This window comes from Erythrolamprus reginae, chromosome 1, assembly GCF_031021105.1.
Source record: "Erythrolamprus reginae isolate rEryReg1 chromosome 1, rEryReg1.hap1, whole genome shotgun sequence".
In the NCBI taxonomy this organism is placed as follows: domain Eukaryota; kingdom Metazoa; phylum Chordata; class Lepidosauria; order Squamata; family Dipsadidae; genus Erythrolamprus; species Erythrolamprus reginae.
Window position 1 is genome coordinate 73,122,840 of NC_091950.1, and position 23,237 is coordinate 73,146,076.

The 23,237-nt window shown below is 36.3% G+C and overlaps 1 protein-coding gene across 3 annotated transcripts in view; it reads right to left on the minus strand.

The window, feature by feature from the left end:
- Positions 1-23,237, minus strand: part of NPAS3 (neuronal PAS domain protein 3) — an 826,368-nt gene that overhangs the window by 262,246 nt on the left and 540,885 nt on the right. The window lies entirely within an intron of this gene.

Genomic DNA, 23,237 nt, shown 5'->3' on the forward strand with positions numbered 1-23,237 from the left:
GTGTAGATTTAAATGGTATTCTGACAGGTAGTTGGGCTTCAGATACAGTTGCAAGAATAATTTATGACAGAACATTGATGCTGGTATATAAGCATTTATGAAAGCCATATGAAAACTTACATCAATTAATAAACCATTTTATTTCAAACTGACACAATACTACCGTATATACTGGTTGTTGACTAGAATAAATATTCATCCTGTGGTTGCAAATATACAAATTTAGACTGTGTCGTATGGGGAAGTGTAAGATGGCTATGCTGAATTTCAGCTGTGTATCACACAACTACATTTCTCCTCTTCCATCTATTGCTATTACAGGCTCTATGGTTGCTTTTAAACTCCTGATACCTGGAAAAGTGGGGGTCGGGGGGGATAAGTTAAAAAGAAATAATCTGGCCATCTACAGTTTCACATTTCAAATTCTCTCAAATTGTGACACTACAATAGGTGGAAAGGAAAACAGTTGTTCTAGATATAAATGTATTTATTTAGGAATATATACAATATGTTGCAGAAAGTGTTGATTTCTTTTTAATAAGAAAAATAAGGAAACAGCTATCCCCTGATTTTTTTTTTTCAAAAGAAAAAAATTGTAAGGATGAGCAGCAGAAACCCTGGACTAGCTGCTGTGTTATATCTGCTGGTATTAAAAAAATAGAGTTTACCTTAGGGAGGATTTGAATGAGATATGATGTCAAGAAGTCAGAAGTAGAAAGAATAGTGAGAAAGAAATTTAAATAGTCCTAACTTAATTTGCTTTAGTTTAAGACAAGACAAAGAGAACTTGGACAAGATTATGTTCATGACTGAAGATTTTCTTTCTTTCTTTCTTTCTTTCTTTCTTTCTTTCTTTCTTTCTTTCTTTCATTCCTTCATTTATTTATTTATTTGATTTATATACCACCCATATTCTACAGCAACAAATCCTTCCGGTCTCTGTTTCCTGCCTGGCCTAACCTGAAGGGTTGAGAATTGGTCAACACTACCATCAATTGACAATTGCTGGATGATTAGTAGTAGATCAAAGAATCATAATCCTTTGGATCAGTGATGACAAACTTTTTCCCCCTCAAGTGCTGAAAGAGCGTGCATAAATGCTATTGTGCATGCGCGAGTGCCCACAGTCACAATTCAATGCCTGGGGAGGGCGAAAACAGCTTCCCTCATCCACCAGAGGCCCTCTGGAGGCAGGAAACAGCCTGTTTTCCAATTTCTGGTGGGCCCAGTATGCTCGTGTTTCGCCTTCCCCAGGCTCAAAAGGAGCCAGGGGAGGGTAAAAATGCCCTCCCCACACCCCGGAGGCTCTCTGGAAGCAAAAAATACCCTTCCAGAGCCTTTGGGTGAGCCAAAAATCAGCTGACCAAAAATCAGGTGCACATTGGAGCTGAGCTAGGGCAACCGATCACGTGCCAGCAGATATGGCTCCGCATGGCACCTGTGGCACCCATGCCATAGGCTCGCCATCACTGCTTTAGATCAATGAAAATGCATATGATTTACTTGACAATGTTTCTAAAGTTGGTATCCTCTGGATATGGTCTTAAACCTCCAAACTTTGAGTCCACATAGTCTTAAAAATGTTGAAGGTGCTCCCTAATATTTATTTTTTCCCCCTTCTAAACTGAACTAACAGAACCAACAGTGTAATAATTGGACTGGGGCACAAGTAGTAAGAAGCTTCCATTGGTCCTATCAGCATTTCACATTCCAACCTTACTTCATGTTAGGTGCTTGCAAAACATATTTCTCAGGAGCCCAAATGAGACATTGTTCTGATTCATGCCACAGTAGACATTGTGAGAATTCTGGAGCCCTGGTAACTTCAGTTCTTGGAATTTGGCAATCAGGATTCTGAATGAACTGCTATTGTCAGCTCTCCAAGTAAACCAGACAGGAAACATGATAAAATGGACTTATTCTACTTTATTAAGTGTACATTAGCAGAGTCTTGCAAGTCTGAAAGTACAAACTTGTCATTGCCATTTTTAATTGCTTGATCCATTAGGGCAGGTTTTCCCTAATTTTTTTTTCTCTGACAATTAAAGCAAGCCTGTCTCTTTTTATCGGATTATTTTCTAGGCAGCACATCCCACTCTCCAGTCTTTCTCCAAGGTCATCCAAACATTTCTTATGTTGGAAAACCAGTATAGGGAATGTTCACAACTGGATCATATCAAAAGTGCTACTGGTTTAAAATTTTATGATAGCTGGAACAGATAAGAGAGTCAAAATGAAATTAAAATGACTCTTACATTACAATTGGGAAATAATGGCAGACTGTTAAGATTTCATTTTAATGAACCTTTCCTCTTGTCTTTCCACAATTCTGCAGTCTTCTACATACTAGTATACATACATGAACTACCCAAAAACAGAAGCTACTTCATTTATTTAATTAAACATAAAGGAAATCTTAAATCCAGCAGAACAAATAAGAAAACAGCTTCATGGAGAATTAGTCAGTTATGAGAAAACAAGTACTAAAGATAACATATTAAAAAAGAATCTTCAATTTATATTTATGAATTAATTAAAATGTAAATCTGCATAGATTTTAGTCAAACACAAGAATTTATACAAGCAAGTAGTTTATCTAAAAATAATGATAAGTTATTTTTAGATGATTAGCACAAAAACCTTGAAAACTGACATCAATTACTTGGGAGCAATTTCAAGTGACAAACTTCAAAGTTGATCAAACAAGAAGCTATTCAGGCAGTTTTATATTTAAGAAACAATATATCAACTACTGTATTACTATTGGAGAAACTTCAGCATATTATCAATTACTATGTATCTGTGCCATTAGGACCTGTACAGAACTGCAATTTAAAGTTCCATCATATGTATACAGTAATGGTACCTCTACCTACAAATGCCTCTACTTACGAACTTTTCTAGATAAGAAAAACTGCTCTAGCAGTTTTTTCTTTTTTCTTTTTTGTACTTGCAAGTCATCAGATAGTGGAGACTTTAGCTCAGAGATTTAAATTCTTACTTACATTTTCAAAACAATTTAATGTAGTTAAATGAAACAGTACTTTTTTATTGTTACTAATCAAAAGCACCCTGAACACTAACCATACAATCTTGATAATTCCTTGTCCATATATAAATAACAAATTAATATGAAAATTCTTGTGGCATATGTATGGGTTGAGACACTGCCATGATACAAAACAAGCATAAATGAACCCGCCAATAGATGGGCCACCATTATATTTTTTGTTACTTTGTGTAGCACCCACAACATTAGAGAAAGAAAATAATAATTTATTGAATTTATTTGCTGCCTCACTCTGATCAATTGTAAAACAGTTCATTAAAAAGTGCATTAAAACAACAAAAAAATCTAACATCTATGTGGCATATACAAGATTGGATGCTTCTGGTTTTGAATCACAACATTCTTGTATACTATAAACTTAGTACACTTCAACTCTAGTGATAATAATCCTAGTTTCAACAAATAAAGGTTAAAACACACAAGGTAAAAATATTAACCCTTTTCATTTTGGAAAAAATGAATACAGATAATCCTCAACTTATGACACTTTGTTTAGAGATTATAATTATTATAATCATCTTTGCAGCATTCTCATGATCATGTGATCAAAATTCAGATGCTTTGACTGTTGCTGTGTCCCAAGATCATGTGATCACCTTTTACAACCTTCTCACCAGCAAACATAATGGGCAAACCAGATCCATTTAACAACTGAAAGTTGTACACTGAACAACTGAAGTTAACAACTGAAGGTTGTAAAATGTGGCAAATTCACTAATATAACTGTTTTTTCCCTGCCAGCTTACCTCTCTTTAATATTAGGATAATAGAAGAGTTGAACAATTGAAGAAAATAGATACAGCCTAGAGAAAAATGTGTTCTTCATATAATAAAGTTAAAGTTTATATTTGTAGCATCAAATGGCCCTGAAAGTGGATTAGAGAAATGGATGGACATAAAGTTCCTATTCATGATGATTTTATATATTACAGCCAGTATACCTGTCAGCACCAACAAAGGCGTAAGAAGGATGTTGTTATTTTACTTATGTGGGGTTCTTAGCAACTGATCTAACTGGTCACTATAGGGGAGCCTGGTGTGCTATGGTCCATGGTGCCGCAAAGAGTTGGATATTATTTGGTGACTGAACAACAACAAAAGCTTAATTTAGAACCACTGCATCTCTATCTTTATCAATAATTTGATTTATTGAGTAAGATGGTCTTCAAAAAGAAAATATATACATATAGGATTCCTGCTGAGGCAGGAGGTTGGATTTGATGACCTGCATGGTCCCTTTCAACTCTGACAATAAGTGAGTGAGTGAGTGAGTGAGTGAGTGAGTGAGTAAGTGAGTAAGTGAGTAAATAAGTAAATAAACAAATAAACAAACATACATAACTATCAACTTTCAATGTTCAATATTGACAGTATTTCATGAATCTTTGGATATTTAACTAAATAGATCCTTCACATTACTACGTCAGGGAATTGTCTTAAATGGTGGCAAGGAATATTGCATTGGCATCCTTCAGTCTCAAAAGACCATGGTATTATGCTCCGGATTCCCCAGGAATATAAGGAATATAACACAAGGAATATAACAAAATATAATGCAAGGAATATAGCACAACAAATAAAGGCAGAGCCAGAGCTAAAAGACAGAACAAGCGAAAGCATTGGTGCCTCAAAATGTTGCTGAGCTACATGAATACTTGCATGAGTAACTGTGTTTCAATGCTCTGCATGCCTCAGTTATAGCTTCCTCAGGGGCAAAAACATAGCCAGTTAGAGTAATTCAATAAGGCATTAAGCCCTGAGCATGGAAATGTCTAGTGCAAGGTTTTCTTCATCACTCAGTAGAGAAACCAATTGGTATTTATGCGGTACTGAAACTCTGTCAATAAATAACAGACTAGATTTTTTAAAAAGCAATTTGTTGTATAATCATTTCACCTTTAACGGCAGCAGAAAGTGTGACTATTGCTATGGATTTGCATACTGTCCTGTTATTATGAACCAATCTCATCAAGATGTAAATTATAGTTTAGCCGTCTCCAACATTAAACAATACTTTTCCTTCAAATATGCAGAACTCTTCTCTCTTGAACTGCATTCTAAAAGTTGACAATGTAAAAAGAAACATATTTTGTAGAAATGTGATCACCCGATTTTAAAAAGAGTAGCTAGAAATGCTGGTTGGTTTAATGACCCTTTTCTCCTACTGGCTATATACAAAACACAACTAAAATTCTCCAGCATTGCCTTATTTTGATTTTGGGGGGAGGAAGAATTTATTATGTATTATGCTATTTCAATCACCACAGGCAACTTTTTTTTCAAATTGCCCCACTGTTTTCAACAGGCACCAATTAAGATTCTGGGGTCAAAGAGTTAATTACATCTTCTTACCCACTATGTCGAATTTTCTGATTATTAAACAAGGTTGGATTAAGATGAAAAAGTACCGACACAAATATTAATACATGCCCCTCCTCGAGAAGGTTTATCATAATACCCTGCCAAAATCTACGTTTTTCTTCCCCACAAAGTAGTTCGAGACAAAATCTTAGAGAAAACACTAAAATAAACACTTTAAAGGCATCCAAGTATCTGATTAATGGAGATAGTTTTCTTGGTCCTGAAAACAGCTCTAATCACGAGAGAAAACAACAGTAGGATTTTCTCCTTGTCAGATCTTAGTAAATTTATTTGGTCAATAGGAGGTAAATTATTTTCAGGCCTAACGAAGGGAGCTGTGGCATATTTAAATAATGTTGCTGATAAATTTTAATTATTGTGAATCAAAACAATATGCAGGGCAGATATATAAAGCCTTATTGTCCTTTTATATATTTCTGTTTTTTTCCAATGCTATTTTTGCCCTTTTATGTCACCTTCAGTATTTTTGGAAATTACATAGCATGAAATCAACCCCCAATTATATTACTCTTGCTCGTAACCCTACTTGATATTTCTTATCTATACCATTAAAACATGAGCTCTCTCAATCTAGAAAATTGCATACAATTGCATTGCATCTCATTCCAGAAATGTTGCAAAAACTGAGTTATCCTCATATAACTGGGCTTTTCTTCTTTCCCCCCTTTTTCCCTGCTCTTCCCACCATATTTTCATTTTTTGTCTCCCATCTTGCCAGAGTTAGATAGGATATAATTCATTATATTCCATAAATTTCTTTGATATATTTATTATGAGTACTTCATTATCTGTGAATGTTCACATATGTGCACATGAAGCACATACAAGCATGCACAGAAGGTATATAATCAGGATTATAATAAGAAATTCTGCCTTTCTTGGTTGTTTTATATTGAAAATCTGGTCTCTTTTAGAGGAAGAAACTGAAGAAATTCAGGATTTTTGCATCTGTGCATAATCTGTTATTCTATCCTTTAAGCCAATGATCAACATTATTCATGTAATCTTCTATTTATCACAATTGAGTCCAAAATTTCTGTTACTTAATGAAACATTTGTTAAGTGAGTTTTGCCTTGTTTTATAACTTTTCTTGGCACAGTTGTTAAGTGAATCGCTGCAGTTAGTAGATAAGTTAGTAACACGATTGTTAAGTGAATCTGATTTGGCAATTGATTTTGCTTGTCAAAAAGTAATCACATTGACTCCTGGATGCTGCAACTGTCATACATATGAGTCAGTTCCCAAGCATCTGAATTTTGATCACGTGCCCATGGGGATGCTGAATGGTCATAAGTATGAAAAAACAGTCATAAAGTCACTTTTGACATTGTAACATTTTAGATATTTATATTGTATGTTGTTTTCTGATAAGTTGTGAGCCATCCCGAGTCCTCAGAGAGGGGCGGCGTACAAATCCAATAAATAAATAAACTTTGAACAGTCACCAAATTAACATTCTAAGTCACAGACTACCTAGACAAACTAAAAGCATCCACTATTTATTCAAACCAAGCAATGAGTATTCAAATACATTATAATGTACAAAATTCTCAGTTGTTGCGGCATTGTTTTTAATCACAGTTTGCAAGTTCAGTGTGCTAGGGATTTTTATTTTATTGTTTTGTTTTTTGATACAGTATATATAAACATTATTAATGGCTTCAACCTTATGGTTTGGAAACAAAGGCAAATGTATACTATTCCAATGAGGATTTTTTGCATCCTAGTAGGAAACTAAGTGATTTTTTAAAAAGTACATACTGTATTTTTCAGAGCATAAGACGCACCTTTTTACCCCCCAAAAAAGGGTCAAAAACTGGCTGCGTCCTATACACCTAATGCTGCACCTGGAGAGGGGGAAGGGAGTTGGCAGGACAGCGGTAATAGCCGCAATTGATGGCAACAGACAGCTGATTGGCGGTATTCCAGGAGATTGATCCAACCGCCAATCAGAAAGGAAGAACAAAGGGGGAGATAGCAAAGTTAGCAATCGAAATGGCAGCTTCACTGGAGAAAACGCAAGGCTCAATTTCCAGTGCCTGGGGTGGAGGTTAATGTGCTCCGATCAGCCTTTGAGGACAGCAGCATAGAGGAGCAGTGGGGGGGCACCCCCGAGGTGGAGAAGGAAAGCAGCAGCCTCAATGGCCAAACACTTAGCTGAATGAAAGCAGAGCCTTCTCTGTGGCGGCCCAGACCCTTTGGAACCAACTCCCCCCGGATATCAGAGTTGCCCCCACCCTCCTAGCCTTTTGCAAGCTCCTTAAAACCCACCTCTGACGTCAGGCATGGGGGAATTGATACTTTCCCTCCCCCTAGGCTTATAAAATGTATGCATGGTATGCTAGTATGTATGATTGGTTTTTAAATTGGGGTTTTAAATTAACTTAAACTTAAATATTGGATTTGTTTACATTGTACTATTATTGCTGTGAGCCGCCCCGAGTCTGCGGAGTGGGGCGGCATACAAATCTGATAAATAAATAAATAAATAAATAAATGAAAGGCTTTTGGGGAATGCTCCCCCCATGCCCCCCCCATCAGCCAATCAGCAGAGACACTTTCTGGGAAGGATGGGAGAAGCTGCTCTCCCTGCATGATCCGAGTGCCAGACTCTGCTGTGAGTGTGTGTGTGTGTGTGTGTGTATGTGTGTGTGTGTGAGAGAGAGAGAGAGAGAGAAGAAAAAGAAAGAAGACAGAAGGGAGAAGGGTTTGTATCATTATGCAAAATTGCTCACTGCTTCTGAGCAGCCTCCTTCTAAGTAGCTAATGCAAATTTCCTTCATTTCTATCACTGACTAGCCTAGCCCCGCCCATGTCGCTGTCTGCCCAAAGCAGAATGAAAAGAGAGACACAACGCGTGTGCACAGAAACTTCACCTCTCTTTCCAGCTATCACACTGAAAGAAACCTAAATTCAACACTGTTTCTTTCATCAACCTCTCTAGTATTAAAGCGATCTGGACTTCAGTCTCTCTTTCCCAGGGTGAGATCAGACTAAAGCAACCCCAGCTTTGCCCTGACTACAGAAAGAAATACTTCTCACTTCCTGTTAGATCATTTTCGATCGTTTCTGCAAGTGGGGGTGCGGAGAGAGAGAGATAAACAGCTCCTCTCTCGCTCCCTTCCCTTCTTCTCAAAAGACTGCAACTTTGTCCCTTGCACTTCCTTTCCTGAATCTCCAGTGATAATCTTTATGGCTCTTTATAAATAGAGCTAAAAAGTTTAAAGAGCAAAGTAGCCACAGCTAGAGGAGGACTAGCTCGGGAAGTTTGAATACCCTTGCAGTGCACCCTAATCCCATAACCCAGGGGTTTTCAAACTTGACAGCTTTAAGACTAATGAACTTCAACTTCCATTCCTGAGCTAGCATGACTGGAGGAGGAATTCTGGGAGTTGAAGTCCACAAGTCTTCAAGTTGTCAAGTTTGAAGTTTGTAAAAATTGTCCATGGTTGTAAAAGGTTTACGTTTGTAAAAAGTATTCTGCTACACTGGTATTTTATTAAATAATATATTACTGCACCATTTGGTTCAGAATACTTTTTTTCTTGCTTTACATCTCTAAAATCTAGGTGCGTCTTATATTCCAGTGCACCTTATATTCTGAAAAATACGGTATTTTTTTTTAATATATATATATAGGCTTTTCACTGCAAAGAGTTCAGTTGGACTGAAGATAATTTTATATGTTAATAAAGGGGAGAAGGATACTTTAAAACCAGGGGGGAGTCCTGGCTTACCTCGCTGCCAGTTCGCTTCCTTATGTGCCACGCAAGAATCTGCACAGAAGCAAAAAACCAAATGATGCCACTTATGGTGCCGCCAAGAGAGCCAGTTCAGGGGAGTGGCAGGCCCGGGTCGTGCTAGTTCTAGCGACTCAGGCTGCCAAGTTACTACCGGTTCTATAGAACCAGTCTGAATCAACAGGAACCCACCTCTGTTTAAAACATTATTATATTACCGTTCCAGGAATATCTTTGAACACAACAATGTTGTCCCTGAACTTCTCAATGCTTGGATTATAAACCATATTACCCTTCCCATCCTGCCCCCAAATCCTGTTACTCTGACCTAAACTCCAGTTACAATGAGGAATTACCAATAAGCTACACCATTTTAATGATATATTATTTTAAACTAAGCCTTCACCATCTGTTCTTCTCTCTAATTATGAATGCAAAAAGAACATATTTCACAATTGCTTCAGTTAAAAGAAATATATACATGGTTTAAATGAATATACGTGTTGTTGCCCAATGCAGCAGGCATTTGTGATGTTTTCTTTATAATTTAGACTATGATCAACAAGAAAACTGCTCACCCCTGATTAATAGACTCAGTGATATACTAAACTTTCTTCTTGGCAAACAGATAATTTTAATTAGAACTTTCTACTGTTAAGATATAATTATATTATAACTGGAATTAAGCATTACTTTGAACACAGAGTTGTCACCAATTAGATATGTAGCATCTGATAGGAGCTAAAGTAATAATTGGAGTAGTTCTTTTATTTATCATGCTTCTGTAAGTGTAGTACAGGATAAAACAGCAATTAGTACGTAATGTACTATAAACAATTATATAAATAATATAATAATCATAACGTAAAGAGCTTCAAGATTAAAAAGCCAGTGACATATAATAACATTAACATATGTACATTTATTTATTTCAAATTTTAATTGTTAATAGCTTTGCAGAGGCTCCAGAGGAAAAAAAAAGGTCTTTTTAAAAATATAAGTATTCTGCCTCTAAACATCATTCTGATGAGTCAATTTAAAAAACGGAGAAAAAAATACACTAATCTGTAATGGCTATTCTAATTCCTGGGGAAACCAATTGGCTCTATCTCTCCTACAGACTCACAATCTGTTGACTCATAATCTAGACACAATCTGTTGGCAAGCAGTAGAAGGAGTAGAAATAAAAAGTGGTTAGAATTAAATAAGCAAAGTTCAGAATACTTTGAATAACAGGCATACTGGGCAGACCATATTAAAAATGTTATCTTCATGTTGCTTGATGAAAGTTTTGTTTAAGTGTAATTTTAAAGTGATAGGCCCTTTATCCATTATCCTCATGCACATGGGGATGGAAAAATAGTTTAAATTGTTTTCATAAAAATAAATAAATAAAACAAAGCAGAATGTTAGCTTTGCAAAGAATTATTATGAAGGATACATCAGTATAAAATGCAAATCTAGCTGTTTGATAATTCATTTTAAATGATATTCAACTGAACTAGAAAGACTTTCAAACTTTTTTTTCTCAACAAACAGCTCTATTGTAACTGCATCTTGGTGAGAATTGGTGCTTTGTAATTGTTAAAGTGCAATGTTTCTCCATGAAAAGAATTCAACACCCCTTAATTACTTCTCATTTATAACTTTCTTATATCATGTTGGTAGTAATTCAAAGAAATTAAATTGTTTGTGCGCAAGGATATCTTCTCTTCTTTTGGGGGGGGGGTTGTATCAAGAAAATCAAGATCATAGTCGTAAATGCATGACTGAATCCCTGCCCCTTTTTCACACGTATGAAAATGAGGTGGTCCTTTGATCATGTCAACATCTTGACTTTTTGGATCTTCTCAGTTGACTCTTATCTCTGTGTGTTTCCACACAGTGAAGAAATCAAAAGGTGAGTGGCAAGATTGGAATAAAATAATGCAGAATGCCTAAAGCATATTAATAGCATCACAATAATTATAACAGGAAATATATTTCAATAACACCTGTAAGTGCAACAGTATACTGAATAAAGTACAATATTACAATGAGAAATCATCATTTATGGTCTAAAGACAAGACAGTACAGTAATACCTCATGATACGAACTTAATTGGTGCAAGGAGGAGGTTCGTAAGACGAAAGGTTCGTAAGACGAAACATTGTTTCCCATAGGAAACAATGTAAAGTCAATTAATCCGTGCAACCAAAAAAACCCCCGCAAAAAAACGGCTTTCGGCTGCGACCTTTTAAAACACCCGCGCCGCTTCGCAGCTGTCTCCTGAAGCCGAACGCTAAAGCCGAACTTCCACGTTCGGCTTCGGGAGACAGCCGCGAAGCAGCGCAGGTGTTTTAAAAGGTCTCAGCCAGCCTGGGGGGCTTCCCAGCAACCTTCCGAACCGAACCCGGGGTTCAGCAAAATTTTGCCTCTTCTTACGAACTTTGTTCGAGTTACGAACCGGCGTTCGGGAGGCTTCTGGGAAGCCCCGCCACCCGGCTGTCACCTTTTAAAACAGCTGCGCGGCTTCCCAGCAGTCTCCGAACGCCGGTTCGTAACTCGAAAAAAGTTTGTAAGAAGAGGCAAAATTTTGCTGAACCCCGGGTTCGTATCACGAGTTGTTCGTAAGACGAGGGGTTCGTATCTTGAGGTACCACTGTATTACATGGAAAGAAAATGCTACTCGAAAATTTGGACTTCAGCTCTTTGCTTTCAAAATAAAGGGTTTTCGAATGACAAAATCCCACTGAAATAAAATTTAAACCATTTTTTTCTAAATTTTTACATTTTCTTTCATCTCTTGAAAGAAATGCCATTTCAACTTCACCCCAAGGACGTATTGCTGAATCCAAGAGAATGGGACTATTTTCAACCAGTCTGCAATTTTTCCTTTTGGGGATTTCGGCCAGGTTATTGCATTGAAGCAACATTTACTGAACCTGTTAGTGACAACCAGCAGGCTTGGAACAGAGCACTATATTTATCTTGGTCTTCATCTTTCAACAATATTCATGGACTGGGTAGTAGTTTGTAAGTGGACAGCATAGCCTTGCAGCAGTTCCTCTTTCTTCTTCAGAGATGGGATCCAGTTACTGTTGATTAAAATAGATCTACTGGAGGCTGTAGAAGTTTTGATTAGGGAAAAGAAGCTTCAATCTAATGTTAGTAAGATTGAATGAATGGCTTTAGGGTCCCCAGATCCATAATTTTCATATCTGAATGGGATAGTACTCCCCCGTGCAAAACTGGCATACAATTTTGTGTTTTCTTGGCTGCTGCTCTTGGAATAGTGGCCAGAACAGTTTTACATAAATCCATCTTGTGTGCCAATTTTGCCCGTTCCTGAATCATGAGATTCTGCTTAAAGGTCATTAACATTTTATTCACCCCTTGGTTGAACTACTACAATGCATTCTACATAGGACTGTTTTAAGGAGCATGCCAAGAGCGAGTACATGTAGACTATATACCATTCCATAGATATTTATAGCCCTCTCTAAGCAATATGTCAGCATATATCCCCACAAAATCTGGGTCCTCATTTTACCAATCTTAAAAGGATGGAACACTGAATCAACCTTGAGCTCGTCAGGATTGAACTCCTGGCTGTAGGCAATTAGCCTACAATACTGCATTCTAACCACTGAATCACTATGCATTCAGAAACTACAGAAATTTAGCAGATTTAGCATAAAAAACCCACATAACAACAGTTGCACCAATTTGTAATAGGGTTCAATTTGGGCAACTGAATTCAAAGTATTACTTATCTCCTATGAAGACCTGAATAGTACAGGACTGAATTATTTGTGGAATTGGTTGGTTCACTCATCCCATTAAATCCAGAAAAACTTTGGGTCTTTCTATGAAACAGGAAAGGGACCAGTAAAAGGGACTTGTCTGAGGAGTGCCTGCCTTATCGAATAACATATCTCCTGAGAGTTATATGATGTCCAATCATGATAGCTCTCTAAAAGACCTTAAAGATATGGCCTTTCACTCAGGCGCTGAGGCCAAAATGTTAATGAAGCCTCATATATATTGTGATGAATCATGAGAGGCTTATTAGAAGCCTCATTTGCATTATGTTATTGTTTATTATACTGTGCTATTTTAAGTGTTTATGTGTTATTAGCTACCCACAGTCATTAAGATTATGATAGGCAGCAATACAATTTCTATAGCTACCCACCGACTTAAAAATATACAGCACTTTTTGACAGCATTCTGTTAATTAACCCTCCCTTCCTGCTAATTACGCCACTGTACACGGATCTAAATTGTTTAATATATTCTTAAATCTGCAACAGAATCCAAGAAGATGCTGATTTACAGGCAAAATCTATAGCAAGGTTAAAACTGCTATTTGAAAGTTGTCTGATGTTTCATGCAAAGCTAGCACACAGAAGTCAACTGGAGGGATCAGTTTTAATTTATATGCTAGGTTTTACTAGGATTAAGGTTTTAATAGTCTGATGCTGGCTATAGTTTGAAACTCTTGGATGGCTTTAAATTACAGAAAGTAGTAGGTATCTAAGTGAAAAGCTTTCGCTAAGTTGATATGCTGTAACAGGATAAATTGCTACTGAATTGTATGATTTCCAGAGACTTTATTCACATTTGATAATGCCCTTTGATAAATGCCCCTTGATAAATGCAGCCGCATTACTTATCTTCTTCTCAACAATTTCAAAATACAGTTACTACTTTTCTATGTAAGGCATATAATAATATAGCTATTCCTTCTTTAAAGATGAGCTGCACCTCTTTCAAATGTGTTTTTATTCGCACGGCAATATTAGACTCTTGTTTGCATTTTTATTCTAAGGTTCCAACGTGGATGAAAACATGAGTACAAACCTCCAAGATTTTTAAAAGGGAGAAATTAAAACTACTTTTTAAAAAAAGATGTATATTGATTTAAAAAAAAGATCTATAAGGTAATGTGAAGCGAGATTCTGTGAGGGAGGAATAAATGGCTGCCATATGCAATTAAAATTTCCTGTTGTGGGAGTTAGATATTAAAGCACTGACCTTTCAAGAGGATGCCTGTTCATGCTGAACATGTATGATTGAAGTAGTTTCTATAGTTTTAGTACCAGAGAGATCAGACAAAAGATCACAAGATACTCAGTGCAAAAATGACTATAAATACTCAGAATTAAAGCTATCATGTAATGGATATTTTTATTTCTGAGTTTAAGAGCAGGAACACCCAAAGCTGAGTTTTGTGTTTATGTAAGGACGGGGAGATTTGATTTACGCAGCACATAGTGTATGTCTGCGGACCTTTTACAAAAGAAAACCACAAGGAACATTGATAAACTGGGGCAGAATAGCTTGTAAATGTTGAACTGAGAATACCATAATACACTTTCTTTTCCCCTCTCTATATTTTACCTCCTAAAAGATCTTCATTAAATTACCTGTGCTTCAGATCTATAATTTAGATGAGAATTTAGATCTGAAGCACAGGTAATTAATAATTTAGACTGCAGACTTTACTTTTTTTTCTTTCTTCCTCACCCCATTTGGCAACTTCTGCTTGGTGCCTTCTCAAACTGAGGCTTCACAGAGGGGCTTAGTGTACATTCCATCTAAACAAGCATGCTTTGTAGGTAGGGTTTTTAATATTATTATTTATTAAACGTGCATTGCTTTTTATGATGGAAGTATATTCCACAAAGCGGAAATGTCTGTTCATGGTAAAATTAATCAGAAGATTAAGTTTGAATGTTTTCAGAACAATGGCATGGTTTATCTTTACAGCAGTAGTGGGTTGCTCCCAGTTCAGCCTGGTTCAGCGAACCAATAGTGGCAGCGGGAGGCTCCATACACCTGCCAAGGATGCTTCTGTGCGTGAACTGGTCGCAATGAGATTTAGAACTCACTACTGCTTTACAAGGTACTGTTGGATTAACCTCCCATCACTGTCTCACAGCTGAAATATAAAACCAGTTAAGAAGACAATATTTAACACACTTGTCAATGGGACTCCTAATACCACTTTAGACTGCTGGAGGATGTTACTTCTCTCTCCCAACTCTCAAACATAATGGGCTATTTTATGCATATGTAGGTTAACATGGATTTCACTAACTTCCAATATCCTTGCTTAAGTACAAGCATATCAGCTTCCTATCCTGAACTGTTTCTTTTTCTGCTTTTTTAAAATATGAAGTGGTACATTGCACTGAAAACTACAGAAATTAATTCTAAATATCCATGCTGAGGATTAGGCTATACATTAGGCTATACTTCAGAAACTATACTATACATTAGGCTATACTTCAGAAACAAACATAGTGATTAACAATTTGTAATTATTATTCATATTATTGCACAATCACATTGTATTTTATAATGGAGCATAACAACAATATTTCTCAGAAACATTAAAAAAATATTTTTAGCCTTATATCATGTTCAATTTACATTCCATTTAATTTAAAAAGGGGAATCAATGAACGAAAGCCAGAAAAATATATGCCCAGCTCAATTAAGGAAGCAAAGAAAAAAAATAATTTAATTTATATAATTTAGGTATTACCCAGTGAGACTATTGGCTAATAATATATCAACAATATGATATGAACAAGGCAAAACAAAATAAGTCAAGAACAAGAACAATGAGTAGGATCTGGGCAATAATACACACATATAAATTTCATACAGGACACTATCTACCCTATTATAAGGCCTGGAAGAACAGCCAGCCTTCCTTCCTTCCTTCCTTCCTTCCTTCCTTCCTTCCTTCCTTCCTTCCTTCATTCATTCATTCATTCATTCATTTATTTTTTTAATCAGACATGTGTTAGATAGCAGATATAAGTATAAACATAATTATGAATACATGAAATGGATACAAATAAAAGGGAACATCAGGACAAGGGCGGAAGGCACGTTGGTGTGCTTATGCACACCCCTTGAAATTCTTTAAGGCTGAGGACTTCCGGTTCCTCCTATGGGACAATCAGAAGCTGGGACAGCGACCTCCATGGCTGGCTGCGAACATTTCATGCCTAAGGGTCCGAATAGAGATTATTGAAACACAGAGGGGGGGGGGACGGAAAGGTAGCAAAGCAGAAATGGAAAATATCTGGTAAGAGAAAGATAAGCAAGGAAAAGAAAGCTAGAAGGGGAAAGAAAGAAAAGACTAGAAATAAGGAAAACAATATTAGACAACAAAAAGGGGAAAGGAGAGGAGAGAAAGATACAGACTATAGCAAAAAGAAAAGAAATTAAAGATAGAAATGAGAGCATTAAAAGAAATATGGGTGAGACAACAAAAAAAAAAGAAAATGAAAAGGGGATTAAAACTCTGGAGCAGGATAAAAGAGAAGGAATAAAAGGAAAACAAAAATGTGTATGTTTAATTAGTAGTAATATGTTCGAATGTAAGTTTGATAATAGAAAATATGAAGATTGAATTTTAAATATGTTTTATATGAGAAAAAAAGAAAAATATAAGAAAATACATTGTAATTTTTGAATATAAGTCTGATGATAGAAAATGTGAATAGTCAAAATATGTAATTTTTAAATATGTTTTTCATGGAGAAAATGAAATTATAAGTGTTGGGATATAAGAGACAAAATTAGTGTTAATGTGTATGTTTAATTAATTTACTAGTATTATGTGTATGAACAAATTGTTTATTGCAATAAGGATAAAATAAATGTATGAATAATGTGCAGAAATGAAGTTACAGAATAATATAAGAAAAGAATTTATATTTATATGGGAAAAGAATAATGTGGAGAAGAGGATTAAAATTATAAGATGATTTTTGATCAATGAGTAGGAAACAAGTGAAGTAAAATATATCAATATTAGAAATATATAAATTGGGAAATGACCACATCTTTGATTGCTGGAATTAAAATAGGGATAAAATAAGAGGGTAAAATTACTAAACACAGATATTAAGAAGAAAAGAAATGTGAGAGATGTATTGAAAATGAAATGATAATTGATTGTAATTATTTTTAAAACAAAAATATTGTTAGGACTATTATATGGACTACTATATGGATGTATTAAAAGTAAATGCTCATGAGATGAAATGTTAAGAGACCCCTTGAAGGCCTTCTGGAGGCATCAAGGTGGGTGTCACATGGATATCAAGAGGAATCTAATTCCACAGGTCAGGCGCTGTGAGAGGGAAGGAATACCTTATTCCACTAGATTTAAAATGTTGGGCTTAGATAGCCTAGAACTTCATTGCTTTTGATCTGACCTAAATGTAGTTCACAAAATAATTTACCAGAATGTCCTACCTGTCAATGATTTCTTCAGCTTCAACCGTAACAATACACAAGCACACAGTCAATTCAAACTTAACGTAAACCCCTCTGAACTCGACTGAAGAAAATATGACATCAGCAACAGAGTAATCAATGACTGGAATGTACTATTTGACTCTGTGGTTTCTTCCCCCCCAAATTTTAACATTAGACTATCCACAGTTGACCTCACCCCATTCCTAAGGGGTCTGTAAGGGGCATGCATAGGCAAATCATTGTGCCTATCATCCTTGTCCTACTGCCTAATTTACCTGTACCTAACTTGCTAATGTTTTTGTTTATACCAATACCTACTACCTTGTACATGTCTGACAGATGTATTAGTCCAGTGATGGCAAACCTATGGCATGGGTACTACAGATGGCACGTGGGGCCATATCTGAGGGCATGCAAGGCGTTGCCCTATGTCATCAGCAGTGCACAACTTCTTTTCGGCTGTTTTCACTCTCCCCAGGCTTCAGGAAAGCCTCCTGAACTCTGGAGATGGCGAAAAACAGCCCAATGGGCTTACTGGAAGTCCAGAGACTTTAGTGAGGCCTGTCCGCAAGTGCAGGAGGCAGTGTGGGGGATTGCACGCATGTTTAGGAGGGCATTGTATTATGGGTGTGGGCATGCACTTGCATCTATCGCGTGCATGCAGACCCATTTGGCACCCAAGCCAAAAAAGGTTTGCCATCACTGTATTAGTCTATAATGCTTGAAGTCCATGATCTCACTGATGGGAGTATCAAGATAAATAAATACAAGAATGCTTATTTATTTGTTGTATTGTTATTTAAAACATTGTAATATCTCTCTATCTTAAAACACAATTATCTGTGCCTTACAACAACAACAAAACCTAACATCCAACCTAAAACATCACCTGGTTAAGGAAATACAGGTCTTGAACCTGGAAGCCTGAAAGAGTGGTAGTGCAAACCTCTGAACGAGGTAAGGATTGACCAAAAGGAAAGCAAACAATGAATTCTTCCTTCCTCACAACCACTTCTTCTGTTTCTTTGCATATGACAGCTGAACCAATTGTGAGGCTAAATTCTACTTTTATCCACCGTATTTGTGTCCTATTCATGAACCAAACCCACAGCTTATCATAAACCAAATGTTAACCCACAGCTTGAATTGGGAAGAGAATTTTCTTTGGTCTAAGACTGAGGTCCACTCAAATTTTATCTATTTCCATTATATTGGAGACTACTGCAATTTCCACTAGATGTTTTTTGTTGTTATATACCTCATAAAGGTACATGAACCACACAACGTATCTCATTTTCCAGGAAAGCAATTTTCTTTGTTCAGCATGAAAATTGAAAAAAAGAATACAAATTAACTGATGGGTATAATATTTATAAAACAAGGGGTGCTTCAAAACATTAATTATACACCACGCGCAAACACGGGATTGTGGTGATTTTACATATGTAATACCAACAGCAGAAATTATTCTTCCAAGTATTATAATCTTAAATAGCATTTACTGTATTGCAAAACACAGCAGGTGGCAAAATGATTCTGCATTGTGGACAAACACATATGTTTGTTGAGCCAAACATTTAGAATAGATAAACCTATTTTCTAGACCTAGGTTTAATGGAGTAGAAATGAATGGAAAGTCAACTAAATCATTGTGCATATGCTGGAAGGAAGCATGCTGCGTCAAGTGAACTTGGTAATATCAAATGCTGTGCTTAAAACAACATAAAAGCAGAGCATAAGTCTTGCCACAATGAATGGTTTTCCTTCGCTTCCTTCCATTTACTGCTTTCAAGGATATGACAGTAGCAGACTGAACATCATAGAGGTGAAACACAAAGGGGAAAAGCGAGAAAGCAGTCTTTTTCAGTCTGAAATCGATGGACGGAGAGAGAACATTAACCAAGAGGTTAATAAAAAGAGTTTGCCCTAGACAGTAACATAAAGAGCTCTGATATATCTTCCTTCCACAAAAAAAGCTGTTCATAATGCCAATTTTCCCTGGCACTTGCAATATGTTTCCCCACCTCACTTTTTTGCTTTGTCCCAATTTTAGCATTTTATTTTCCCATTTCCTGTGTGATACTCTCCTCTCCCTTTTGCTACCTTGATGTTTACAGAGACCTTTCCTAGAACTGCAGGATTTAAAGAGATTCTCTCTCTTTTTTTTCATAGCGATGCTCATACTTGTTTCACAGGGAATATACAAGTTTACCTGGAATTTCTTTAAAAAACAACAACAACGAATGCAGCCTTTTGCTCATCAACAAAGTATGCCTTTTTGTAGCGAAGAATAAGTTAATAAAACAGGGGGAAAGCTTGCTGCCTTTTTTTTTTTAAAGAAAGCTCCTTGGGGTTATAAACGAACAATGTTGTTTTTTCTTCGCAGCGTGCAAGGATTTAATTAAGTGATAACAGTCACCTTGGGGTGGCTGCAGAAGGCAATAATATCTAGGTGAAGAAAAATGCTGAAGAGAGTTGAGTACAGTCAATTTATCTTCAGAGAAGGCAATAAATGAACAAAGGATAGGTATTTGGCTGATTGTTTTGGAATGTTTCCATTAATGATAAGTATCAAAATAAGAAAAGGACAAAGATTTGGTATTTTCAGTATCTGAAAAGTATTAAATACAGAAGGAAAGGAAGGGATAAATCGGCATGAGATCATGTCCTGGAGTTTAATTGCAATTTGTTTGGTAATTACTCAGACTTAACATGGAACGAGGGAATTTTAATATAGACAAAAAGGAAAATATATTTTTAAAAATGTTTTAGAGAGCATATTATATATAATACAGAGTAGATATCAATCTACTGTGGAGGAGGGTAGGAAAGAAGTATACAAGGGGGAAAATGACTATAACACAAATCCAAAACCACAACCCTAAGAACTGGAAAGCTACTTACAGAAATAGAAATGAAATAAGCAATATGTTAAAATGTCATGACAGGTATGTGTTTTGTCATTTGGTAAATATTAGGAAGAAAGGACAATTGAAAGAAGGGAGGGACACGATAGAATAGAAAGCAGTCTGAAGCAGACCTCCTAAAGCTTTGCCCGTCCTTCACCTTTCCCCATGGAAATATAAAGGTTGGGCAAGACCATCAGTTCAAGCTGCTGCTTAGATACCCTGAAACCACAATTGTGGAAAGTCATATGGTTTCAGACAGAGAACTGAGAGGGGAGGTAGGAGGTAAGGAAAGGTGAACATTGCTTAATAATATCATCGAGCCCCCAAAAGTCAAATTGCCTCTTTCCTGAGGCAATTATGTGGATGACCCAGGAGGCGAAGTAGAGATGGTGATTGGGAAAAATACATTTTATAGTGGCACACAACTTACGGAAAGCACTGTCTTACTTTGTGGTAACTTTTTTATTTTACCTGCTTTTTAGTTCTTGTTTAACCTGCAAGATAAATAGGTATCTGTTGTGGTTAGCTCTGGCCCAGCTCCTGCCCCAAGGAATGTGGAGGTGGATGTGGGGGAAACATCCACATGCCACAGGCCTGTTTTGCTTCCGATAGAATCTCCCGACAAAGGCTCCTCTGACGAAGGAAGCGTGAGTAGCAGGGAAGAGGGGAGTTTGGCAGACAGCCCAGCAGGAGTTCAATCATCCTTATCATCCCTGGATTCTGAACAAGAACTTATGACAGACCCACGCTTGCATAGAGTGATGCATAGGAGAGAACAACTGAAGGATTATTACAGGAGATATGTGAGGCCACCTGTGGTTGGGTGGGACTGCTGTAATTAGTACTACAGATAAAAAGAGCAGTGTGCTCATGTAGCCTTGTGGAAGTTTATCTGATTCATAGTTTCGTCAAGATCATGGTTTTGCTGTTTCCCTGTTCAAGACTGTGTGTGGATTTTCTGGACTTTGGAATTGGACTTCCAAAACGATTAATACAAAAACAGGAAATGTAAATGAAAGAAATCCTTATAGTATATGGAACGCAAGCATTGTTATTGATAACTTTTTGCAAATATTACATCTTACATCCCAATCCATGAAAATTAACATTTTTGCCATTGACAGTAGTCATTGATACTAGTGGGAAACTGAACCATTCCTTCCCCTACTTGCACTTCTCTTTTGTAAAATTGTCCTCAACGGTAAACATACTAATTTATTACATTTCTATGGCATTCAACTGCCAGCGACTCTAGCTACAACTCATATATCTTGATGCCATTATCTATTTTGACATCACATCCTGGTGCTGCAGGCATGATAATAAAGTTCCTGTGTTATTTAGGCTTAATTTCTTGACTACAACAGAAAAGGCAAACAGTTTGGCTTTTTAATAATGTTGTGTCAGTAGAGGGTAATGAAGTAGCTTTGAACATAAAGAAAGACATTCTTTGTTGCAGGAAAATGAACTATTAAGTCCATCAACTAAATAATACCTATTTTATTTGATAGCCAACTTTAGGCTTCCAAGTTAGTCAATGAATCAATTCTCAATTTTTAAACTTTTGTTAGGATGAACAAAAATATTATATAATTTATTCATTGTTGAACATCACTTAAAAATCTCAGGTTCATTTCTGTTAAAGTTTTTTCGTGATATTGTATAATGAAAACATGAAAGTGAGATAATTATGAATAATTTGATAAAATATATTTAAGAATGAACATATTGTTTCCTTTTTTAATTTCTATTGCAAATGGCTCATGGCACCTAACCAACCTTGGCTAGGTTTGGAAGCAGAATCTCAGGTATAACAATTAGAGTGAACAGCTCCCGTCCCACAAAAGCATATTAGAAGATAAAAATGGTGAACTATTAAGTATTTTCACAAAAAAATAAAGGTGCTTCATCTTGTATTGTATTAAAACATTGCAAAAGACAGACTTTTCCCCATTTGGGGCTCCAACAATTCTATGAACTAGGACATGTTGACTTGCAAAAGCAGTATTGTTGGGGTGACTGGAACTCTTGTTTACTCTCAGATCATGCACAATAGTCTATGCAACTGTATGCATAATGTATAATATTTTGAAATCTGGTATAAAATAAAACTTAATGTAATGGTGGGGACATAGACAGCCAATAGTTTCCATGGGCCACCTTCATTTCTCGGAGTAATTGCAGTTTGTTTAACCGAGAGGAGGCACTGTGAATATTCTTTTTTCCTTAAAAATAAAGCATTTTTGTGAAAACTTCTACAAGAAGAGAGTTAAGTGACTAGCCCAGCTTATTTGGATCCCATCCAAGCCTTAGCAGTCTGCAGTGATGCCATACCAAACTAATTTAATAATAGAAGACATACAGGCAGACTAGAAAGGAGAGGAAGAACAGGAAAACACAAATTGGAAATTGGTTTGAGGCTCACAACTGTCCCATCAAATAAACAGTTCTGCTCCCAGTTCAGCAGAGTGAAATAGAGTCTTGTAGGAGTTCATCCTTTTAATGTGATGAGACTTTGCCTGCAGCAAGTATCAAGTAGGCTGATATCACATCTAAGAATGGGCACCATGAGAGAGAAAAGTGATATTTAGGATGCTGCTGGATTGTACTCTTCTGGGAATTAAAAAGGAAATAGACAGATTCAGTTCATTTTTTTCCCTTTATGTTTGGAGAATCCCGAGGATCGTCAAGAACATATTAGTTCATAATAAGAAAGGAATGAGACAATGATGCATACTATCCCAATAGGTTTCTAACTTAGATTAATTTGTTAAATAAATGTACTACAATAGTGGCAAGACTCAAGATATGACAGCCAGGATTAAAAACTAATGTTCAGACACAAAGAGGTGAAGACCGTTAACTA